The sequence below is a fragment of the Elephantulus edwardii genome, unplaced genomic scaffold (genome assembly GCF_000299155.1).
Source record: "Elephantulus edwardii isolate Elephantulus edwardi_28Jun2011 unplaced genomic scaffold, EleEdw1.0 scaffold00064, whole genome shotgun sequence".
NCBI classification, from domain to species: Eukaryota; Metazoa; Chordata; class Mammalia; order Macroscelidea; family Macroscelididae; genus Elephantulus; species Elephantulus edwardii.
The window spans coordinates 13921532-13946400 of NW_006399814.1; the positions used below are offsets into that span (position 1 = coordinate 13921532).

The following is a 24869-nucleotide window of genomic DNA, read 5'->3' on the forward strand; positions in this document are numbered from 1 at the left end:
ACAGATCTGAGCCCTGCCCTGTCGTCCTCACTATCTCTCAATGTACTCAAGCCCAGTGTTACAGTCTCTATGTCAATCTGTCTCTCCGAGGGTCTTCCGCTCTCTCTCTCTGACCCTCTACCTTTCCCAGGATACTGCAGGGAAAAGACCTAGGTTTAAATCAGCCAGGGGAATAAGCACAAAGGAGAATGTTGGTGACATCTTAATATGGAGCTTCCAGTTGTCCTCTCTGGAGCCAGGACAGTGTTAACCTCCTGGTATCAAGTGAGACCACATGCCCAGAGGATTGTCAACCTGAGGAGCTGACCAGGGCAGCCTCGGTGTCTGAAATTTTACTGGGGTTCCATTGAGTAGTCATGATTGACTGCCCACATGGCTGATGTCAGCCGCTTTGGAAGTCAGCAGATGCCACACGATCCAAAGGCCCACCCTAAGTCACTTATGTTGGCGGCTTGTGAAAATAAAAGCGCTAGAACTAATCAAATACAGACTTAAAGAATTCCCCTAACCTGAAAGATTCCATCAAATAAATCCTAATGAAATTGAAGTTGCTAAAATTTCAAGGTTTGAGAGGGAAAATTAATATATTTGAAGTGTCTAGGCAGAGGAGGGGGGATATCTGGTTTCTTATAAATGAAAACAATAATAGAAACCTGTAAGACTTTTCTCTAACATTCAAAAACTAGAAGGCAATGAAGCAGCACTGCAGAGTTCCAAGATGATAAAATTCTGACCCAAGAAGTTGACATTCATCAAGTGGTCATCCTCATGTGGAACCAGAAAAATATTCTCTGGGATGCACACACTCAGGTAATTCACCTTGGATTCTTGCCTAGAAACAAGCACCAAGAAAGGCAAACCCTGATAAGCCAGAGATAAAACAGACTTTGAGAAAGAGTAAGCTGTAGTGCTTAAGGGCTAGAGGTGAGTGCCTACTGCCACAGAGTTGATTCCAACCTGGCAACCCTCCATCACGTTTCTAGGGCTGTGAAGAAGGAAGGAGGTTCCCTGTATTTCTCCCTCAGAAAGCCCACTAGATCTAAAACCACCAATCATTCTGTTTAGCAGCTCTGTTGTGGTTGTGTCCCATGCAGTTGAAACCAATGCATAGCTGGCCCTCCAGTAAGTTTTCAGAGGCTGTAAATCACACAGAAGGAGATTTCCCAGCCTTCTCTTGCAGAGCAGCTAATGAATATGAATTGTGCATCTCTGAGATTGCAGCACAGCTTCTTACCACAGGGCCAACTGTCTAAATAATTGTGTTTAAGTATAAATCATAAAAAAACTGAAACCCACTGAGTTGATTCTGACTCATATTGCTAGACAATGCCACATCAACTACCATGTGTGATTATGGCATACCTGAACCTTGCCCTGTCTTGTGCCATCATCAAGATGCCTGCTGTGCTCAAGACCATTGCTGCCATCCCTTTGTCAGTCCATCTCCTTGAGGACAGTTCCTCTCTTTCACTGACCCTCTACCTTTCCCAGCATGCTCTTTTCTCAATGACTGACACCTCCTGACAACGTGCCCAAAGTATGTGAGACGACGTACAAGACCGACTCAGAGTGACCTAGAAACTGGCACAGGGTGAATGATGCAGTTAAGTCCAGTTAATGCCCTTGACTGTCTTGTTAAAATGTCAGGAGCTCCTGCGTAATTCATGAAAGTTGTGCATCAGCCCAACTAGGCAATTCGCCATGAATTCCATTCATGCACCTGATGCTAGTCCCAAACAAGTGTCCCCAGGTGTTCCCAGGCATCCTGGAGAGACTGTCGATCTACCTTTGCTGGAGTGGCAGGATCTTCGTAGTTTGGGGTCCTTCATGCCTCATCCTAACAGCTAGTGGATGTCCCAAGAGGCTGCCTAGTTGACAACTGGGGTACAAGCAATGTGCTCTCCCTGTGGCTGGCTACCCATGCCAGCGACATAACAGGGTCAGGAACCAGAAAGCCTGAACTTTTTCTTCTATGTTCCTATTGAAACTATGTGGTGAAGCAAAAAGTGAGGAATGCATACGAATTAAGGCCTGTTTGTGAAGTGGGGATGGTCGAAGGTCAAATAAGTAGAACACACCTGGCCTGATATGGCCAGAGTCTACCACAGAATGAAGCCATGAACAATACAGAATGGAGTGACCTTTGGGGATGAGGGGAGCTCTGTGGCTTAGTGGGTAAGGAGCTGTCTTGCCAACCCAAAGACAGATGGTTTGAATCCATCAACTGTTCCACAAAAGGAAGATGGACACTTTTCTCTCTGATGATTTACCGTCTCTGAAAACTTGCTGGAGAGTCAGATCTGAGTTGGTTCCAACTCAACAGCAAACAACAACAGTGTCAGAGGTGGAGGTCTGCATGATGGCTACCATTCACTGAGCCTTTGAGAGCTGCCTAACCCACTGCCAGGTTCTCTATGGTGATATTCCATGCAATCCTCATTCCGACTCCCAGAGACAAAAAGTGGCCAGATCATTTTCCTTAGATCATAAATGACAGCACAAGGACCTATCTGCTTTTCATGATAATCCCATGGCCACTGCTGCAATTAGGAGAGACTCTGCTGAGGGAGGAGGGTGTGGCCTGGACCTTGAAGAGTAAATCCGGCTTGAGAAACCAGGTAATGTGGGCAAATGGTAGCAGCAGATGGAAATACTGCCATTTGGCTAAAAGTGCTCTAACTCCACTGCTTCCTCCTCCACTCAGATTTGCCAGTTGTGACTTATCAGACAGCATATGTCTCTAATGCTCGCTCCCCTAATGGGAAATGCATAGAATTTAATTAGAATTTTCCATGGACATCAAGCTTTGTCACATCGAGAGACTTTAATGGAATAAATCATAGACACACTCCGCCTTTAAACCCAAGCGGCAATCTCCCTGTGGACGTGGGATGTGGCCCACACAGGGAGCACACACGAAGGAGGGGCCTCCTGCATGTAAAGTGAAACCCGGGGGTGGCAGGCCTCCCTCACAGAGGATGAGAACACCCCTATTTCTCCATTGTTCCTTCCCATCTTCCACCTCTGCCTGAGTTCCCTCTCACCAGGGTCCCCAGCCTCACCCCCTGCCACATTTGCATAGTATGAAGGCCTTGTTTCCATGCCAGGCTTGGCTCAATAAACACTCTTCTACCACTTATTAAGGAACAAACTTTCCCTTTTAAAAAAAAGTTGTGCGGCTCTCAGGGCAAACTATTGTGGTATCGGAAAACCTAATGAAAAGAAAGATCTATAGAACAGGAAGGTAAAGCCCACTGCTGAGAAACGAGGTTCCTCTTCCATGAAAAACACCACCAGGAGCCCCACATACTAATTTAGAAAAACAAACCACGTGAACGAAGAGTGGCTGGAGCGTGCCTGTCTCACGGCTGGGACGAAATAAGCACTAGGTGAAGACTAGCTCAGGCTTCCTACAGGGGTAGCTCCACGGGATTCAGTTGCCTGTGATGATAATCGCCAAAATTTACAGTCAATTACTGTGATGTTTGTATTTTTGCCCTTTTAGTAGACAGGAGGGATTCTGGATTGAGCAGAATGTGTTAGAACATGCTCAGCAGCTAACCAAAGATTGAAGGAAGGTTCAAGTCCACTCTGAGGTGTGCCAGAAGACGACCTAATGATCCACTTCTGAGAACTCAGCCGCGGCAAACCTTAGCAGTGCAGCTGTGCTCTGCCACGTGGGGAGCTGCCAGGAGTTGGTGTCAGCTTGGTGGCAACGGGTTTGTAACAGACCAAAGATTGAAAGGGCAAGTTAACAACAAACTTTAAAGCCCATCAAAACCTGTCCCTAGACCAGGAGGCTGCTATGCGAATAGAGCAAGGGGGACACTATATGGTTTAGAATTAAGAAGGAAGTGTGTCAGGGTTATATTCTCTCTCCATACATATTCATTCTATTTGCTGAGCAAATTATTTGAGAAGCTAAACTCTGAAGAGGAGTGTGACATCAGGATCGGAGGAAGACTCATCAATAACCTGCATTATGCAAATGACACAACCTTGCTTTTTGAAAATAAGGAAGACTAAAAGTATTTGTTGCAAAAGATCAAAGAACAAAACATTCAGTATGGATTCTATCTCAATGTCAAGAAAACAAAAATTCTTATCACTGGACCTATAGGCAGTATCATAATGGAGAAAAGATTGAAACTGTTAACAACTTTATCTTACTTGGATCCACAACTAACACTCTTGGTACAAGCAGTCAGGAAATAAGATGCATACTGAGAAAGTGTGCAGTTACTGATCTCTCCAAATTATTGAGAAGTAATGATGTCAGTTTGAGGACTAAGGTGCATCTGATTTAGGCCATGGTCTTTCTGATACTTTGCTATGCATCTGAGAACTGAACAATGAATAGGGATCACAGAAGGAGAATTGATGCCTTTGAGCTGTGGTGTTGGGATCGAGCACTGAACATCCATGGCCAAAATAACAAACAAATATGTCTTGGAGAAAGTGCAGCCAGTGCGTCTTTGGAGGCAAAGATAACAAAGCTTTACCTCATATACTTTGGACATGATGCTTGGAGAGAGACAGGATGCTCAGAAGGCAGAGGGATGATCAAGGAAAGGAAGAACCTCAACAAGGTGAACTGACACAGTGACTGTCACAGTGGACTCGAGTGTGTCAAGAACTGTGAGGATAGCACAGAATAGGACAGGTTTCAGATCTATTGTTCACAGAGTTGCGATGGGTAGTACCCATCTAACAACATCATCTATATTATTAGATGTGTTACATTGAGAAAATCTGCTGTCACAGACCTCTCCAAAATACTAAAGAGCAACGTTATCATTTTCAAGACTAACCTGATCCAAGTTATAGATTTTTCAGATACTTCATATGCATCTGATAAGCAAATAAGGATGACAGACTAATTAATGTCTTTGAACTGTGCTGTTAGAGAACAGTGCTGAATAGCCCACAGACTACCAGAAGAACAAACAGGTAAGTTATGGATGAGATGCAACCAGGGTGCTTTTATGAGGCAAGGTTAGTGAAACTTGGTCTCACATACTTTGGTCATATTGTCAGGAGTGGCCAGTCCTGGAAAGAAAACATCATGCTGGGAAAGAGAGCGGGTCAGAGACAGAGAGGAAAACCTTTAACAAGATAGAGTGACACAATGACTGCAGTGAAGGACCTGCACATATCAGAGGTGCTGAGGATGGCACAGGAGAGGGCAACATTCAGATCTGTTCATACGCTCACTGTGAGTCAGCGTTGACATGACTGCACCTAACAACAATCCTATAGGGGCCTATCAAGATAAGGACTGTTGTTGTCCCTACTAGCAAGGTGAAGAATAGGAATTCATGCTCAGTCTACTTGACTTTTTTCCCCCCACATCTTTTTCACATTTTAAAGACTTTCTTTGCCCCTTCTGCCTGCAACATCTCTTGTATGCATAAAGATTTTAAAAAAAATCACAATGATTTTTAACATTGACATTAAGATACACACATTGGAAGTCATCTGACTCCAAGGCAGTCAATGATTATTTTAAAAATTGTCAAATTATGATGGTGCTCACACTCATTCTGAAGGCTTTTGTGTGTATTTGGCTGAGGTGCCCCATGTTGTTCACAACTCTCAACAAAGGACTGAAAAGCTTTTCTTTTTGTTGTCTTTGTTCCTTCTTTCTATTATACCACAACTTCTGTTCATGAGATGACTTTGATAATTAGTAATAAAAAAGAACTTGCGTGTGTCAGTCTGTCTTGGTCAAGATTGGCAGATGGCCTGGGACTGTGTGTCTCATCTCAAAGGAGCCAGTGGAGAAAGTGGCCTGGGGCCAAAGCTGGCCTGCTGCAGGGGACTCAATCTCCAGATGTCACCCCAGTTTAAAGTTTGGAGAAACTGAAAGCCTGTAGGGCAGCCCTGGAGAAGGAGTTCAGGGTGGATGTGATCAAAGAAATGGCTACTCCTGCAGCACCATGGAAGAGCCTGTAAATAGGATCAGCATGCGTTGAATTCCTTCCACAGTCCTAGGACAAGTAAAATAGTGGCCTTAGTCCTCAACATTATATGAATTAAGTTTCACTCTCTTTAATTTAATAGAAAAGTTAATGATTTTTTCAATCTGGATCATTTTATGAAATGGAAGGTTTCAACAGTTCAGCATTTCGTGTATTCTGTAAATAGTGCTGAGCATGTACCAAGCCTGGCTTGAAGGCTGGGAACCCCAACGAGAGTACAATTCATCCCTGGCCATCACAAGCCCATAATGGAGCATACATAGCAGCCAGGCTGGTGAGCACCATCATAGAGTGCTCCCAGACTGTTCCAGAAAGAACCAAGAGGCCTCCATCATGAAGATATCATCTGGGCTGAGTATTGAGTGATGGGGGGCGGAAAAGGAAGGTAAAGAGCCTTTGTCTAGGCAAAAGGTTAAAGTATAAAATTGGTCTATTGTGTTAGGTCCAAGTCAATGAAGAGTTGTGACAATCCTGTGAACAACAGATGTGAGCCTTAACCTCTCCTGCACCATCCCCATATTCTCTGTCATGCTCAAGCCCATTGTAATCACTGTGCCAGTACAGCTCACGGAGGATCTTCCTTTATTTCACCAACCCTCTACTTTTCTCAGCATGATACCTCTCTCCAAGGACTGGTTCTTCCTGAAAATATGCCCAAAATAAGAGAGACAGAGTTTCACTATCCTTGCCTCTTAGAACACTGGTTACAGTCTCTTCAAGACAGATTTGTTTGTTCTTTTGCCATTCTATGGGGTATTCAATACTCTTAACCACCACCACCACAACTCAAAAGCATCAGTTCTTCCTTGGTCTTCCTCATTCCTTGTCCAACTTTCAGATGCACATGAAGCTATTGAAAATACCGTAACTTGGATCAGGCACACTTTAGTTTTTAAATTGACACCCTTTCTCTTTAGAACTTTGGAAAGGCCCTTGCAATTGCTATCCCCATGAATTAATTCAAGGCAGGAAGAATGCAGCAGGAGCTGAGGCTCGAGAAACTTCATCCTGAAAGCAATGAGGAGTTAACACTTAAGGGCTTTAGACCATCTGCTCGGTGTTAAGAAAGATCAGCCTATGTCATCAAGAGAAACAGATGAGGGTGAAGCAGCCTGGGAGACCCGGAGTCTAAACAGTAATGTCTTCAGGAGAGAAATGTGGGTCCTGTATTAAGGGAGTGCACATATTAGAGAGATATTCAGGAAAATAATTAGGCAGGACGGCTAATTAATGGATGGATTAGACACACAGGGAGAAGGAAGCAGCAGGATAATGACCAAGATGAGCATGAGTGGCTTTCCACCAAAGGGGTGACACAGAGAGGGAACAGGATGAATAGTGGGAAACAATTAGATTGTGATTTTAGGGATTAAAGTAGGAAGTGAAGGCCTAGGGGAGGAGTTCATCTAAAGAACTAGCACCTCAAGACTTGGGTCATTCCTGCCTGCAGAAGCACTGGGGATGCCAGAGTTACTCTGGATTCCTCCCTCCTTACCTGTCCCAAGATTGTTCTGTCTTCTTCTGACTCTGCGCATCCTTCTCTAATCAGAGGTGCCGGTGATCTCAGAGTAGGACTGCTCAAGGTCCTTCGGTGGGCAGGATCCAAACACCTGTCAGGATCAGGCCTGGAACAGCCTTGTGGACATGCTAACACTGTCAGAGGTATGCCGCCTGGCCATTCCATCCCAAGAGACAGGATGACTCGGGGAGACAGTCACGGCATGTATGTCAGAGTCAGTGGACTGAGATGAAGTGCTGACATGTTGGGGTCACTGCACCTGCTTCCCTGAGCCTCACCCCTCTAGGGTCCAGAATTACTACAGGAGGGTGGAAGTAAGGAGCACTCAACCCCAGAACTCCTCACCCTCCACCCCCTCAGCCACTCTACATTGTGCTTTCCATCTATTGCTGTTTTTCTGCTATGTCTTTCTTCCATGATTTTAATAGTTTTTAAAAAATTGTTTGAAATTATACTTAAAAATTCAAATGATAATAATTGCACACTTTGAAAGGAGCAAAATCAGAACAAAGGCATCAGATTTCTATGAACCAAGACTTCAACCTGATTTCCTCCAGGCTCAGTCATGGTCAATGAAGTGAAACAGGGATGGTCTAGAATTTGTAAAATGTGGGTTCCTGGAATGATAACTGGAACAGGGAAAAATGATAGGTCAGCACCCTGCTAGAAACTTAATCTCTCTCTCAGACAACAAGGGCAGTGTGTGCATTGCATAATAACCAGACCTCTGGGTCACACAGTTGGAAACAGTGGTAAGCAGCCTGAAGACGGCAGCCCACCATCATGAGTGGCTGCCCTCCTCCCCCATCCTGGCTGTTGCCCCACCGCCTGCATGTGGCACCTTTGCTGGCACACTGCACCTCTTTTGAGTTCTCCAACCCAGGACTTTGGCCTGTAATATTTCCTGTTCCAGCTATTGCTCCAGGCACCCACATGTGTAAATTCTGGTTCATTCTGGTTTCACTTCACTGGCCATGACTGAACCAGTTCAAACTGATTAGAAGCCCTTCTCTGAAGACAAGAAAGGTGTGCAAATGGAGGGAGAGGGCTGATGAGCACAAAAGCTTCTGATTAGATCCAGTACTCCTCCTCTGCCAGGGTCCCTTTGTCTGGGACCCACATTGCCTGTGCAGGCAAGCTGCCAACTTCAAAGAAACAGAAATCAAAGTATTTAATCAGAAGCCACAGTGACTGGGGCCCAGGGAGGAGGTGGGAGTGCGCAGTTCCTTCTGGCTGGGTAAGGTGGGCTGCAGAGGCTCTTCCTAAGGCAGCAACCAATTAACAGAGCAAATGTTTGAGGTTTCCTGGCTGAGTGGCCGGATGCCTTGTCTTCTCCCAGAGCCCCCAGGCCCATCGGTCAGGCAGGCAGGTACATGACTTAAGTTAATTGGAGGAAACCCCCTTCCAGAGATGTGGACATGGGCTTGTCATTTGATGGGACTGGATTTGGTTTTGATGTTATCTTTGCTTCGCCCAAGAAAGGACAGTTAGGACCCACCTGTTTACCCACCACAAAGACTTTGTGTTTGGGGTCTTCTGGCCCTAAGATTCTTAGAGCACTGGGAGTCTGAGACGCTGAGAAGAATTAATCTGGGCAGGATGGGCTGCGCGGGGACAAACCTGAACCATGGCAATGGCTTTTCCCAGGCGATTCTTGGAAGCTCCTACAGTGAGCCTGCTGATTCTGGGCTCTGGGGTTGTTGAGGAGGCCGGACAGGAAAGCCCAGCAACCTGGGTAATGTTGGAGGCTCAGAACAGGTGGAATCAGAGTGGGCTGGGCTTGGTCAGCTGGACTAAGGTGGAGAAAATCATTTTTATGTGGGCCGTAAAGCCTGGTGTGACATGTGTAGCTGTAGTAGGAAGCCAGGTTTAGAGGGACAGAAGCAGGCTGTCTGCCTACCTGTCACAGTCTATCTCTCCCTCTCCTCCTGGCTGCATCCCCCCCCATCTCCTTCTCTGCCTCCAGCACCTGCCCACTCCTGCCTTTCTCTTCTTCCTCCACCCTTCCTCCCCTATTCACTTTTCTCTATCCCCTCCCTCCACAAAGTCTGACTTGAGTGGGTCCTCACTTATCCCAAACAGAGAGAGAGAAAGAGAAAGAACACCCATGGTTCTCCATTAACCAAAAGCAATACTGTGAGGTACAATCTACTAGTTTTGATTATTTTTTCTTTAACAACTAGATGCAGGAGGAACCAGCCCTTAGAGAGAGACATCATGATGGAAAAGGTGAAAGTGCAGAAAAAGTGGAGGAGAGCCCTCGACAAGATAGATTGGCCACAGTGACCACCTCAGTGGGCTTGACTGTGGCAGAGATTGTGAGGATGGAGCAGGATAGAGCAGAGGTCAGATCTGTTGTTCATAGGGTTGCTATGAGCCATCATGGACAAGGTGGCACCTCATAAGAACAATAAAGTCGCCCTCTCAGAGCGGAGACACTGTCTGGGGATACTGGCTCTTCCAGCTCCCAGATGCCATAGCTCCAGGTGAGCAGGGGGATGGAAAAGCCCTCCCTCAGGATTGTGTAAATGCTAACTGATCCCTATGAACAACCAATTTGTCTTTGGTTAAAGGAAACTCTGCCTTCAATTTCTCAAACACAATTGTTTATCAATAATTTCTTGTAAACAATTGACAAATTCAAGGAACAATCAAGTTACTTCTCAAGAACCTTGCCTCCAGCTTGCAGGAGGAGGAAGCAATGATGAGAACTCACGGCATTTCAGACAGATAGGAATTATTACCCCATTGTAAAAGTGGAAAACCAAGACTTTAGGAATTGTAAGTAACAAGAAACTGTGCTGCAATCCCAAAGGTGTGTGGTTCCAATCCACCAGCTGTTCCTCAGGAGAAGGATGGGCAGTCTCCTTCCTTGTGATTAACTGCCAATGAAAACATGCTGGAGGCTCAGCTATGGGTAGATTCCAACCCCACCATGCACAAGTATGCTAGGTTAAGCTAAAGTCACAAACAACTGCAAATTCTTAGTGTCTTTTTCAAGCAACAAAATGTTTTGGTTTTTTTCCTCACAATACACATCTGTCAGTGAGGTGGATTGACACAGTGACTGGACAGTGGGTTTGAGCACAACAGAGATTATAAGGATGGTGCAGGATCAGGGAAGGTTTTAATATGTTGTTCATGGAGTCAGGAGCTCCATGTACAAAGGAGCTCTGATGGCCTAGTGGCAAGAAATTGAGCTGCAATCCCGAAGGCATGCAGTTTGAAGCCACCAACTGCACTGCAGGAGAAAGATGAGCAATCTCTTCACATGTGATTAACTGCCTCTGAAAATTTTCATACTAAATATTGATAATAAACCAAATGCTAAATCAGGATATGAGGGAGGCAAGCTGGAATTCACCGTGAAGCACTAAGGCAATCCTTAAATGTTTGCAGGGGTAGGCACTAAGGCAAACCCTAAGAGTTTACAGGATTCTTGTATTTGCTAACCCCTTCCTCCTAAGTCAAGCATAAGGTTTGCAGTAGAAAGAGCTTGGCTTCATTTGCATTGAATTCTCTTTGTGATTTGCTCCCAGGCAATTTTCAATAAAGGCCCAGGGAAGTTGGAATCCAACACTTAAGTTGTTCAAGAACAACTGTTCACCTCCTGCTTCACCTCTCTTTTCTCTTAAAAAACAAAACAAAAAAAACCCACTGGAGGGTCAGCTATAGGTTGGTTCCGACTCATCAGTACACAGTAACAACAATATCGAGTCAGAGTACACTCAATAGCACCTCACAACATCAACAAACATCCAACATTGATCAGCAGGGCCTCAGCTCACCACAATCTTGTGGATTCAGATATAGAAGGGGATATAGTGGCTACACCAGTTCTGCTTTTTAGAGAGTGAAATTGATATATGTTCACTTGTTCCCACATTTCGTTTACCAAAGTAAGTCATACAGCCACAGCTAACTTCACGGAGAGTTGTGCATAGAGAATAGGAGAGTTAGGGACCCTGCTTTCCAGCCTTGTCTCAATTTGGCTCTGCAGCATCCCTGCCAAGGCACATGGAGCAGGGACTGACTGACAGAGCCCAGGGACACCACCGCTGCTGCCCACTGTGCTGAGTCAGCTAAGTGGGTCACACGGCCTGGAGTCAGAGAATGTTGTCTGCAGTGTCAGCTCTGCCACTTCCAAGCTGTGTGACCATAAGCACATCACTTAACATCTCTGGGCATCAGTTTCTAGTCCATAAAATAATAGGGGATTTTTTTAGGTCATTCACCTTCACGTTGTTGTTGTTGTTGTTATGTGCCATCGAGTCGCTTGCGACTCATAGCAACCCTATGTATAAGAGCTCTATACGCTCTTCTATCCTGTGCCAACCTAGCCATCTCAAACGCACTTATCCACACCTCTCCAGTCACAGAATTGATCCATCTCATCAAAGGTCTTCCTCTCCTTCGCCGCCCCTCCACTCTGCCAAACATGATGTCCCTCTCCAAGGACCAGTCCCTCCTTGCAACATGCACCTTCATGAGTGGCCAGTAAATAGTAGGCATTGGTGCTCTATTCATTACCTTTCACTCTCAGCTCTAATTGAGTTCACAATCAGTTCAAACTACCCAAGGAAGTAGATAATTGGGCAGGATCCCATGATTAGGGAAATTGAAAGACAGAAAGGCTTGGCCCACACAACAGAGGCACAAAAGAGATTGTGGCAGGCATGCCTTTCATATGACCCACAGAGATTGGACCATGTTAGCTGTTATTTAGACAATAGAACTGTATGAGGAAGAAGAGAAGCACAGGTTTGGGCACCATGGGATGCTTACAAGTCAGGAGGAGCAAGGTCCCAGGGGATCCCACCACTGTGTACACCTGAGCTGCGCTAGCTTCTTGTTGCCACTCACATTTTAGTTACCTGAATGGAATACATTCACATTCACAGATGAGTACATTCAGAAAAGCACTAAGTCGAGTTCTTTATCATGACCAGACCTCTCTCCAGTGCCAAGGATACAATACATTCTGAAAACAAGACATGTGAATTAGTAGGTTTAAGGCTAAAAGTTGTCTCCACAAAGATGTTATTTTACAGACAAGACTTAAAGACCTCCAGCGTTTTATAAGTTGTCTGCATTGAGCCCGGGTCTCAGTCTAGTTTGAATCAACCTCTGTGTACAGTGCACTGATTTCTCCCTATACAACTCCCCAGCACAGTTGACTGGGAAACTGTGATCAGTTTATTGGGACGTTGTATATAACTTCACCTCCTTGCTCATCTGTAAGGCCCAGGTCTGCCTTGCTCACTGCTGCATCCCCAGACCTGACATAGAGTCCAGCATAGAGTGTGCATCAATAAACACTCAAGAGAGAAAAGAATTGTAGGGAAGAGGAGGGATGAAACCATGGTCTTTAGCTAGGTCAGTAGAGCCGAATGAAGCATTGATGGTTCAGTGGTAAAATTCTCCCCTTCCATGAGAAAGACCAAGTTCTGTCCTGGCCAGAATATCTCAGTGCCACCGCCACCACCATATGTCATGAAGGGTTTGCAAAATGCCAAGATGCTAAACAGGTCCCCCATGTCTCTTTGCACAATAATAATCAATTTAAGCAGATCTTTCAGACTCAGACCCATTAGAAAGGAACACTTGATGATCTACTTCTGACCCTCAGTCTGTGAGAGCCTTATAGACAACACAGTCTGATCCACATTCAGTCACGGGTGTGTCATTGCTCGGACAATGTTTATTCCATTGAACTTGGGGCAGCCAACAATAGCATAAGAGCAGAGAACGATTGTTGATGAGGAAACCAAGCAGGGGCAAAGACAAATTTGATGAGCAGGCCCTGGTATGTGGTTCACACTCCAGTGTCACCTGCAGCAGAATGTGCATGAATTGAGGCTTCCTCCCTGGTGTGTACACACCCTGGTGTGTACACACCCTGATGCCACCACCTTTTCACCCTCCCCAGCTCAGTGGTGCTTGGTGATCTGTGTACACAGATTTTTCCCTTCATTGTGATCACATTCATGGTTGTTTTTGTTGTTGCTGTTATATGCCATTGAGTCGCTTGTGACTCATAGTGACCCTATGTACAAGAGCCCTAAATCCTGCTCTATCCTGTGCCAACCTCCCTGTCTTTGACACACCTACTTTCACTACCCCAGTCACTGAATTGATACATCTCATTGAGGGTCTTCCTCTTTTGTGCTATCCCTCCACCCTCCCAAGCATGATTTACCTCTCCAAGGGCTGATCCTTTCTGGCAACATGCCCAAAGTATGTCAGATGAAGCTTCAGAATCCTTGCCTCCAAGGAGTAGCCCACTTTCACCTTCTCCAGGATGAACTTGTTTGTTCTCCTAGCAGTCCATGATATGTTCAACACTCTTCTCCAACATCACAGCTCAAAGGCATTAATTCTCTTTCTGTCATTGTCCAGCCTTCTGACACATAGCATACAATTGTGAAGACTATGGGGTGGATCAGATGCACCTTAGTCCCCAGCCTGACGTTCTTACTCTTCAGTACTCTGGAAAAGTTCTGACAGCCGACTTTCCCAATGTGATTCATCTCTTGATTTCCTAGCTTCTGGTATCAAGAATATTGATTGTAGAGCCAAGAAACTAAAGCTGTTAACAATCTCTTCACCATCCACTGTGATACTGCCAATCAGGCCAGTGGTGAGAATCTTTGTTTCCTTGATGCTGAGCTTCAATCCATGTTGAAAGCTGAAGTCCTTGACCTTCTGCAACAAGCACTTCAGGTCCTCCCTCAGTTTCAGCAAGCAGGGTTGTGTCATGGAGTTGGATAAAAATAGAGCTTTTTCCTTTTTTATTTTGAAATATGACATATCAACAGAAGGGAATTAACCTACAGCTGTCAAGTGAATTCTTGAATTACATTGACCTTTCAGGACAGAGTACCACTGTTGTATAGTGTTCCCTAGCTGTAATCTTTACAGAAGCAGACTATATAGATGACATCCTTCTCCCTTGTAGGACTGGTGATCTCAAACCACCAACCTTTCCGATACCAGCAAGCACTTAACCACTTTGCCATCAGAGTGTAAAAGGGAACACAAAGTGCTTTAGAAACTTTCAGTCTCCCTCTTCCCCCTCCCCACCCCAACTTGTGCCTCTTCCAGCTAACATTTCCCTCCTGCCCTGAAGACAACCACTGGCCTTTCGGCTCTTTGGCAATTGTGCATGGACTTTATGTGCTTTCATAGTTCTGTCACCTAAATATGCATCGAAGCAGGATGTCCTTTTTTTTTCCTGTTTCTGAACTTGATATAAATGGAAGTATGTTCCTAGATGTTCTTTTGTGACTTGCTTCTTTTATTCAGCCTCGTGTTTGTAAGACATCTGTGTTAAGCCTCGCTGTCGCTTATTCATTTTTATTGTTGCATATCCACTTATACAAATATCCCACAGTTTATCTCTTCTACTGTTGACAGGATTTGGGTCCGTTCCTATTTGGGGCTGTTATGAGTGATGCTGCTGGAATCATTCTCACACACGTCTGCACGTGCAGACTCTCTGGTATAGATCCCTAGGCATGAGGGATGCGTTAGCCTTGCTAGATGTTCCATACCGTTTCCTAAAACTGGTAATATTTTACGGTGAACACATCAGTGTATGAAGTGCCCATACTCCACATCTCTGCTGGCACTGTGACTGTTAAGCATTTTTAATGTTTTACTAGTCTGATGAGTATGAAATGGTGATTCACGGAGGTTTTAATGGGTACTTTTCTGGTTACTAATGAAGCTGAACATCATTTCATGTGTTTACTGGTCATTTAGATTGCCTCTTCTGTAAAGAACCTGCATTAAATCTTCTACACATTTTGTATACTGTTGTTTTTCTTTTTTTTTTATTTGTAGAGCTTCTTATGCACTCATTCTATGCTAGTAATATTACTTGCAAACATATTTTTCCATTAGTGATGTGGCTTTTTTTTCTATAATTATATTTTATTAATTTTCATAAACATTTACAGAGATTTTGGGCTTCCACTCATTCATTGTTGCACTATTCTCTCTACCCTCCTCCCAGTTTGTTCTTGTCCAAATGCCACAGTGCTTGTCAAAGCCAGTTCTGATTAATCTTCTTTGTCAGTGTATCCTTTGCCATTCCCTATCACTCCTCCCTGAGAGAGACTTCACCCTGAGTCATAAGGAAAAGGGGATGGCGTATTCTCTTAGCTACTTCCTGCTGAAAAGGGACGCTGTGGGTTTCAGGGTGAAGATCTTCTCTCACTACTCTAAAGGGCCCCTTTGGCAGTAGGAAACACATAGACTATTATGGAGATTGATTTTGGAATTTAGATGCAGTGATGTGGCTTTTCATTCTACCCTGATTTCTCTGCAAGGATGGAAAATCTTGGTTTCAACAAAGTGGAATTTATCAGTCTTTTCCCTCATGGTTGGTGGTGGTTGTGCTTTTGCGATGAGATGAATCAATTTGTCCTATATAATCTTCTACTTTATGGGTTGCCTTTCACATTTAGTTCTTTTCCTATAATAGTTGTATTGAAATATAATTAACGCATTATCCATTTAAAGTAAATAATTAAAACTATTTCAGTATATCCAAGGAGTTCTACAACCATCATTACAATTCTTTTTAAACATTGTCATCATCTCACAAAGATTTCCCGCACAAATTAGCTGTTACTGTAGTCCCTCTGTTGTTGTTGTTGTTAAGTGCTGTCGAGTCATAGACAACTCATAGTGACCCTATGAAAGAAAGACCTGAACACTTGTATAACTATCATCGTTTCTCCAAGTACATAGTGTTTCCAGAGGCAAGCTATTACGAAAGTGGATGCCTCTCCTGCTTCCAATCCACCATGGGTAACCATTATCGCATTTGAGACATCAGTGTCACAGTGTTCAGCATCACAGCAACCACGAGTTACCTCTGTACAGCATGTTTGACCAAAAACAATTAAAACCAGGCCTGAGGGCCACAAACTAAAATCACCCACCTTTGGCTTGGTAGCATAACTTTCTGTTCAATAGGGCATCTGTGCTTTCTCTATGTCCCTCTAGTCGGTTTCAAGTCAAACTCATTGCCATCAGTGTAGGACTCAGTCAGCTCCCCAGCAGGTTTTCCAAGGATGTAAATCACTGTGAATAAATTGCCCTTTTCTCTCCCTTAGAGCAGCTGGTAGAGTTGAACTGCCAGAAAGGTACTACCTTTGTATTAGCAGCACAACTCCCTACAGACTATTCCATGAGAGTTATATTAGCCTGCTAATTGCCTTATTATTACTATAGGCCATTAAGTCAACCATGACTCATAGCAACCCTATAAACAACAGAGCTGAACCTTGCCCTATCGTGTGCCTACCTCATGATCTCTGCTATCTTAAGTCCAGTATTACAGTTACTGTGTCAAGCCATCTTGTTGAGGGTCTTCTCTTTCTCTTACCCTCTGCTTTTCCCAGTGTTCTACTTTTCCACTACAATGCCTTTTATCCTGACAACTTGTCCAAATGTGTATGAGACCAAGTTTCACCATACTTGCTTCTAAAGAATATCCTGGTTACACTTACTCTAAGACAGACTTGCTTGTTTTGATACTCCATGGGACATTCAATAGTTTTCTCCAGCACCACAACTGAAAGACATCATCTTTCATCATCCTTACTCATTGTCCAGCTTTCAACTTTCAGACATATAGCAAGCAATTGACAATGTCATGGCTTGGCTTAAGTGTACCTTAGTCTTCAAATTGACATCTTTGTTCCTTAGCACCTTGGAGTGATCCTTGACAACAGGATTTTCCCAGTACAGCACCTATTTTAATTTCCTGACTGTTGTTACCATGGTGTGTCAATTGTGATTCAAAGTAAAATAAAAATCATTAACAACTTCAATCTTTTCTCTGTCATGATGTTGCCTATTGGTTCAGTGGTAAAGATTTTTGTTTTCTTGATGTTGAGATGTAATTCATATTGAAGGCTAAAATCTTTCATCTTTTCCCATAATTGCTTCAAGTCGTCTTCACTTTATGTAAACAAGGTTATGTTGTCTGCATACTGCAGGTTGTTATTAAGATTTCTTCCAATCCTAATGCCACATTCTTCTTCACATAGTTCAGCTTCTCCAATTGTTTGTTCTAATCTACTTAGCCTGGCTTTAAAAAAAAAAGGCAAAAAAACAAAAAACAACACAAACCGCCCCCAACAATCCAACAGAACATAAACCAACCAATAACACAGTAAACCAAACCTACTGCCATGCTGTCCCTTCCGACGAACATTCTCCACCAGTTTTCTGAGACTGCAAATCTTTATAGAAGACGACCATGTATCTTTCTCCCCTGCAGCCATGGTTTGAACCAATGATGACCTTTTATTTAGCAGCCTTAAACTTTGCTCACTACAAGAGTCCTAGGCAACTACTGGTCAGTTTTCTATCTTTCTAGATCCTTCTATTCTGGACATTTTCATACAAAATGGGACAATATTACTATGTGCTCTCTTGTGAATTACTTCTTTCACTTAACATAGTATTTTTAAGGTTTATCATCTCATGTGATATGTATCTCCATTCCTTTGTATAGATAGTAATATTCCACTGTGTTGCTGGAGGTCTCTGGTGGCCCCATCCATGGGAGTTACACTGCTGACACATGCAGCTCCTCTCTGGCAGTTAAAATCCACTAGTAACTTCTTGGAAGAAAGAAGGGCAAGCAATTTACAGCCTTTGAAAACCATTGAGGATCAGCTGAAACATGATGGAGATGAACTTGTGTTTATTGTATGACTTTATCATATTTTGTTTATTCATTCACCAGTTGATGAACAGTTGGGCTCTTTGTACATTTCAGCTGTTGGAAATAATGGAGACTAAGGTGCACTTGATCTAGGCCATCATCTTTGCAATTATTTGCTATGATTCAGAAAGCTGGACAATGTGAGGCTGGAGAAGAATATTGAATATACCATGGACTGCTAGGAGAACAAACAGGTTCATCCTGGAGAGGGTTAAACCAGGCTGCTCCTTGGAGGCAAGGATTCTGAAGCTTTATCTGACATACTCTGGACATGTTGCCAGGAGGGACCAGTCCTTGGAGAGTGACATCATGTTTGGAAGGGTGGAGACAGGAGAGGAAGACCCTCGAAGAGATGGATTGATTCAGTGACTGAGGTAATGGAGTTAGGTGTGTCAGAGACAATAAGGTTGGCTTAGGATAGAGCAGGGTTCAAAGCTGTTGTACGTAGAGTTGATATGGGTCACAAGTGACTCAATAGCACATAGCAACAAGAACAAATAATAGTTTTATGAACATTTATGTACAAGATTTCTTTTTGATGGATAGCTGGTTTAATGTGAGGGTTTGGGGTTCAAGTACCTTAGGTTAAATTCTAAATTCATTACTCATTAGCTATGTAACACTGAACAAGTTACTTATCTCTTATTTATAAAAAGAAGGTAACACAACTTACTTAAAGAACAGAGATAACATACACATGGACTATATGGAGCACTTAAACTGTAATAATTTTACAACCTAAAACATCACTTGGAAAAGACAGTTCCATAAATATTCAGCTGTTAATGTCATGAAGTAATAGTGATACTGAATAAATATTTTTGTTTCCATGATTTATTTACACTGTACAAATACTGTTGAAAAGCACCCTACAAGTTCACAGTACATTACAATGTATTTACTTTAAAAATATATTCCTTTATAAAAGGTTCATATAACACTGACATGTCAACATATGACAAAACTCTCAAAGCATGTTTGTGATATCAAAAATGCTTACAAGTGTTATTTTCACAATCACAAGTCAGCATTTAAATTTTAAATATAACAGTTTTAAATTAAGACAAACAGAATTCTTTAGTGGAAAGTTCCTAGAACAATACTTATTAACACAGATACGTTCATGGAACTAGTGTGTCATAATAATTTACAGTATCAATTTGATCTGTCCAAAGACTCATTTCAATAAGCTTCACAGTTCAGAATTTCTTGCCGTTTTCTTCTTCTTTGCTGCTTCTCCTGGTTGTGCTTTTTTTATGTCTGTTCTTCTTTTTCACCATCTGATTTCACTGTCTCCTCCCCATCTGGCAGAAGCCTGGCTTTCTTAGCATTCTGGGGTTGTATCATCACCATTGTCCTCAAAAATGTTTGACCATTTTATCTCCATATCCAGCTCTAGCGGGGGTGCTTTCTTCTCAGTAGTGTAGGTCTCCGGAGCTGGACATAATTTGACTTCCATACTTTCAGTTCTTTTGGAAGCTCCTCAGGTGCCTTGACAATGTGCCTCTCCTAGCCTATCTGCTTGTTGAGAGGCTTGTAGAGAAAGGCCCAGCAAATCACGCTCCAGAACAGCTCATCAATCAGGTCCAGGCAACTGTTTCTCCACCTTGAGTCCACAGCCGCCTGTAGGCTTTGCTGGATCCGGCATTCAGTAATTCATCTCCTCAAGCTCACTGTTGTCCTCGTCAGCAGAGGAGCCTGAACTGCTGTTTCCATAAGCAGTTAAATAGCTCAGGGGATCCTTCTAGTCAGCTGCCATCACAGCGGCTCTCTGTGACCAAAGTTCCGCTGGAAGCTGGAAGTTGTCTATGGACAAGATTTGTAGGCATTTATGTAATAACTTCTCTTGAATGTGTACCTATGAGTTGAATCACTAGTCCAATGATCACTGTGCTCAATCTTTTAGGAACTGTCAGATTATTTTCCTAAGTAATTATACCGTATTACTTTACCACTGGCATTGTGTGAGTGTTCCAGTTCTCCACATATTCATCAACACCAGTTATTATCATTTTTTTTAGTTGGAGTTATCCTATTATGTTGTTGCTAGATGTTGTCAAGCCAATTCTGACTCATAGGGACTCCATCTACAACAGAACAAAATACTGCCTACTCCTGTATCATCCTCACAGTCATTGCTAATGCTTTTTCATTGGATTTATATTTCCTTTTTTCTGGTAGACAATAATATTGTACCTGTGTTTATTGCCCATTTCTATCTTTTTCTTTGAGACATAAAAGCCAAAGTGTTTCTGATTGCTTCCTGTGCATCTGAAAGTTGTACAAGGGTAGGTGTCACGGAAGACGAATCAGTGCCTTTAAACTGTGGTGCTGGTGAAGAGTGTTGAGTATTCCATGGACAGCCGAAACGACAAACAAACCTAACTTGCCCAGAGTGCTACCTAGAGGCAAAGATGGTGAAACTTCATCTCAGTTACTCTAGGCATATTCTCAGGAGGAACCAATCCTTGGAGAGTGATATCATACTGGCAAAGCCAGCAAAAGAGAAGAAGCCCTTCAATGAGATAGGTTGACAAACTGATTACCACACTGAGCTCGAGCAGAATGGAGATCGTGAGGACGGTGCAGGATGGGACAAGATTGAGTTATTATCCATAGGATTTCTGAGTCATCATTAACTTGATGGCACTTAACAGTAACAACAGCATATCTTCTTTGAATAAGTATCTTTTGAATAATCATATCCTTTGCCTGTTTTTCAAGTTGTGTTGTCTTTTTTCCTTGAATTATGAGTTATTTATATATTCTAGACACAAATTCCTTATCTGATATATTGAGGAAAAATTAGGAAAGGTGTGTGTCAGGGTTATGTCCTTTCTCCATACCTATTTAAACTGTATACTGAGCAAATTGTTCAAGAAGCTGGACTCTATGAAGAAAAATGTGGCCTCACGATTGGAGGAATACTCATCAGTAGCATTCATTATGCAAATGACACAGCCTTACTTGCTGAAAGTGAGGAAGACTTGGAGCACTTATTGCAGAAGATTAAAGAATACAGCCTTCAATATGGATTGTGTCTCAACATCAAGAAGTAAAATTTCTTTCCACTGGACCAATAGGCAACAACATGATAAATAGAGAAATGATTCAACTGTCAACTACTTCATTGTAATTCAATCCACAATCAATACACTTGGTACCAACAGCCAGGAGATTAGAAACATATTGCACTGGGAATGTCTGTAGACAGGGACCTCTTCAAATTATTGAGGAGCAGTGATGTCAGTTTGAGGACTAAGGTGCACCTGATTCAGGTCATGGTCTTTTCAATTACTTACTGTGCATCTGAGAGCTGGACAGTGAATAAGGATGACACAAGAATGATTGACACCTTTGAACTGTGGTTGTTGGGGATGAGTGCTGAATATCCCATAGACTGCCAAAGGAACGAACAAATATGTTTCAGAGAAGGTGCAGCCAAGTGTTCCTTGGAGACAAAGATGATGAAGCTTCATCTTAAGTATTTTGGGCATCTTGCTAGGAGGAGTTATACCTAGGAGAGGGATATCATGCTTAGGAAGGTAGAGGGAGAGAGAAAGAGAGAAAGACCCTCAACCAGGTGAATTGATGCAGTGTCTGTAGCATTGTATCAGCGATAGGGCAAGGTTCAGTTCTAGTGTTTACAGGGTTGTCATGAGTTCTACTCCACTTGATGACACATAACATCAAATATATGCTTCACAAATATTTTCTGTCATTCTGAGATTTGACTTCTCATTTTCTTTGTTATCCTTTGACCATAAAAGTTTTAAATTGTATCAACTCCAATTTATTTCTTTTAGCATTTATTTGGGTGTTATATTTTAAGATTTTTGTATACCTTAGGTCATAATGCTTTAGTCCTGTATTTTCTTCTAAGAATTTTATTGTTTGAGCTTTTAATTTAGGTCTCATCGTACAGTTGGTCCAATTCGAGTGGATTTTTACATTTGGTGTGAAGAAAGGGTCCAATATAATATTTTTACACTTGACTGTTCAGTTGCTCCAGCATTATTTGTTGAAAACAGATTTTTTCCCTTTGCATTTTCAGGGCATTCTTGTAAGAAATAAAAAGGTCCCTCGAGTGTATTCCATTGATCTAGGTCTGTCTTATGCCGATGCCACAGTGTCTTAATTACTATAGATTTGTGGTTGGTTTTGAAATTGGACATTCTCTATAATGTATTCCAAATAAAGTCAGTTCTCTTCCATCAGAACTCTCTATTTTTGTTTGTTGCCTATACCTCTAAGAAAAAGTCTCTGAACCAATGCTCCAGGGTTGGGATTATGGACAGTAGTCTGACTTTCTCAGACTGAATATCTGAGTTTGTTAGTGGAACACTTTGTTTGGGCAGCAGTCAGGCATCTCTGCTTACCTTACTTTTACCAGTGTGGAACCTTCACACAGTTGTGTAATGTAGGACCAAGGTCACGGAAACATCAGTTTTCTTGACTTGACATGCCTGAAGTAGAGCCTCACCCAGCAAGACAGGACTGAATGAAAGAAGGTTGTCCCAGCCCCTTTAGTTGCTCTTGCCTGGAATTTAGCTTCTGTATTGCTAGGATGAGAAAGGCTGGCAACCTGTCCTACCAGGGAGAGCTCACAGACCTTGACTTGGAGCTACAGGGAAAGGAAGCCAGTCTTCTTAACCACCCCAACCCAGAGTAGCACTTCTACCACCTGGAGCTGAGAGGACAGGAGCAAGAGGTTATGGCTCCCATAAGGCGCTCAGTGTTCTTACTGAGAGTTATCTGATTTTTAGAATGAATGTTTATTTCATATCTCAGATGTTCTTAGAACTATTTCTTAGCTAAATGGTTGGATTGTTTTGATTTTGAAAAATCATTTTACAGTTAGGTTGTTTGTCTGGGGACTGTGTCTACAGAGCTCTTCAGGCTGCTAGTCCAGAAATGGAGTCTTGTGTTCGTTTGGGGTATTTAATCCACCCGAAATTAACTTTTATAAATACCAGGAAGTACAAACCTACTTTCATTTTCTTTTTCTTCCACACAGATCCCTAATTGCATGAGGGTCATTTATTATAAAAGCCCTTGTTTTTCCAGGATCCCTTATTAAATGAGGGCCATTTATTATAAAAGCTATTGCTTCCCAAGGAACCTGCAGTGCTACCTCAGCCTAAATTATTATTGTTGTTGTATACCATTGAGTTGGAACTGACTCATAGCTTACCCTTCAGCAGGTTTTCCAAAGGCTATAGATCACATGGGAGGAGATTGTCTTTCTTTCTTCCACAGAGTACTTTGTGGATTTGAGCCATGTGCCTTTTGGTTGGCAGTGCAACTCCTTGCCATCAGGCCACCAGGGCCTTCTATATTAAGCATCTGTATTTTGCAGAAGCTTCTTAAGGATTTCTTTTGTTCTCTTCTTTCCCAATTCTGTTCTTGTACCAGTACTGTATCTCAATTACTAGAACTTTGTACTCTTTGAGAGCACCACCGCTATCCTTGGCTCTTTGCACCTACATCTAAATTTTAGAATCAGTTTATGAATAGTATGCACACACATGTGCACACACAAGACACAATACAATACACACAAAACCCAGTTGGGAATTTTATTTCAACTGCATAGTATCTGTGGATCTATCTGGGGAGAACTGACATCTTTCCAGGATTGTGCCAATCTGTATACATAGCTCTCTATATATCTGTATACCATTTTTTAGGTCTAAATATCAATTGGCACAGAGATACAGCTGACTTCCAGGGCCATGGATCTTTCAGAAACTTGCAGCATCTGCTACTGTTTCGACTCCTTTCTCACAAGAGTTAATCTCACTTTAAATCATGTCAGTGTGGTGTGAGAGGGGCGAGTTAACCCTGAGGTCCATTACTGACTGATCACTACGTGACAGAGAGCCAGATCTGCAGGTAGGAAGATGTTTTGGTAGCTGCCTCTAATGATCAACCATACCCAACAGGAGCACGAATAAAGTCAAGTACACTTTCATCCCAAAGTAGCGCCTACTTTAAAGCTCTTCCACCACTTTTTACTAAGCAGTTTGCTTCCTTTCATGCTTTCTCCAGCATTCCAGCTGTTTTCTGACAATAGGGAGCGAGCACGAGGCTTTGCTAGTTCAATCAAGGCTGGAAAACCTTGATTGGGGGTCTTTAAAAGTAACTGCTATTGCTTTCTTTTTATTGTTGTTGTTGTTTTCTGATTACAGAGGTATTATGTAGTATTTGTGCAAAGTTTAGGAAATACAGAGAAACACAAAAGAGAAAAATGTTAAGTTGTTTACGATCAGTGAGAACGACCAGTATTATTTTGGTATACAACTTCAGTTTTTCTCTTTGTGTGTTTGTGCCCCCACATACAAACTCCTTTGTCCTGTTTTTCAAAGTAACATTTAGTAAGCCGATCTCTTTGCTCATTAATAAGTGAAACCATCACTCTTGGGCAAAGAGCTTCAAGTCCAGGTGGGGCAGGTGGTGGTGGTGGTGCTCAGGGGCTCATTTGTCAGTGACTTCCTTCAGTAGAAGCAGAGGGGTCAAAAGAATAAGGAAAACACCTTTTTCATTTCTGTATCTTAGAACTGAAGCCAACAACTCATTACTATTGACTTGAACCACCTCAGAGCTAACCCTCCAGCAAGTT

At 42.7% G+C, this 24869-nt stretch overlaps 1 protein-coding gene and 1 pseudogene across 1 annotated transcript in view; one reads left to right on the forward strand and one right to left on the reverse strand.

Annotated features, from left to right (window-relative positions):
* FSTL4 (follistatin-like 4) overlaps window positions 1-24869 on the forward strand; it is a 628064-nt gene that overhangs the window by 320931 nt on the left and 282264 nt on the right. The window lies entirely within an intron of this gene.
* Window positions 19440-20006, reverse strand: LOC102870795 (annotated as a pseudogene).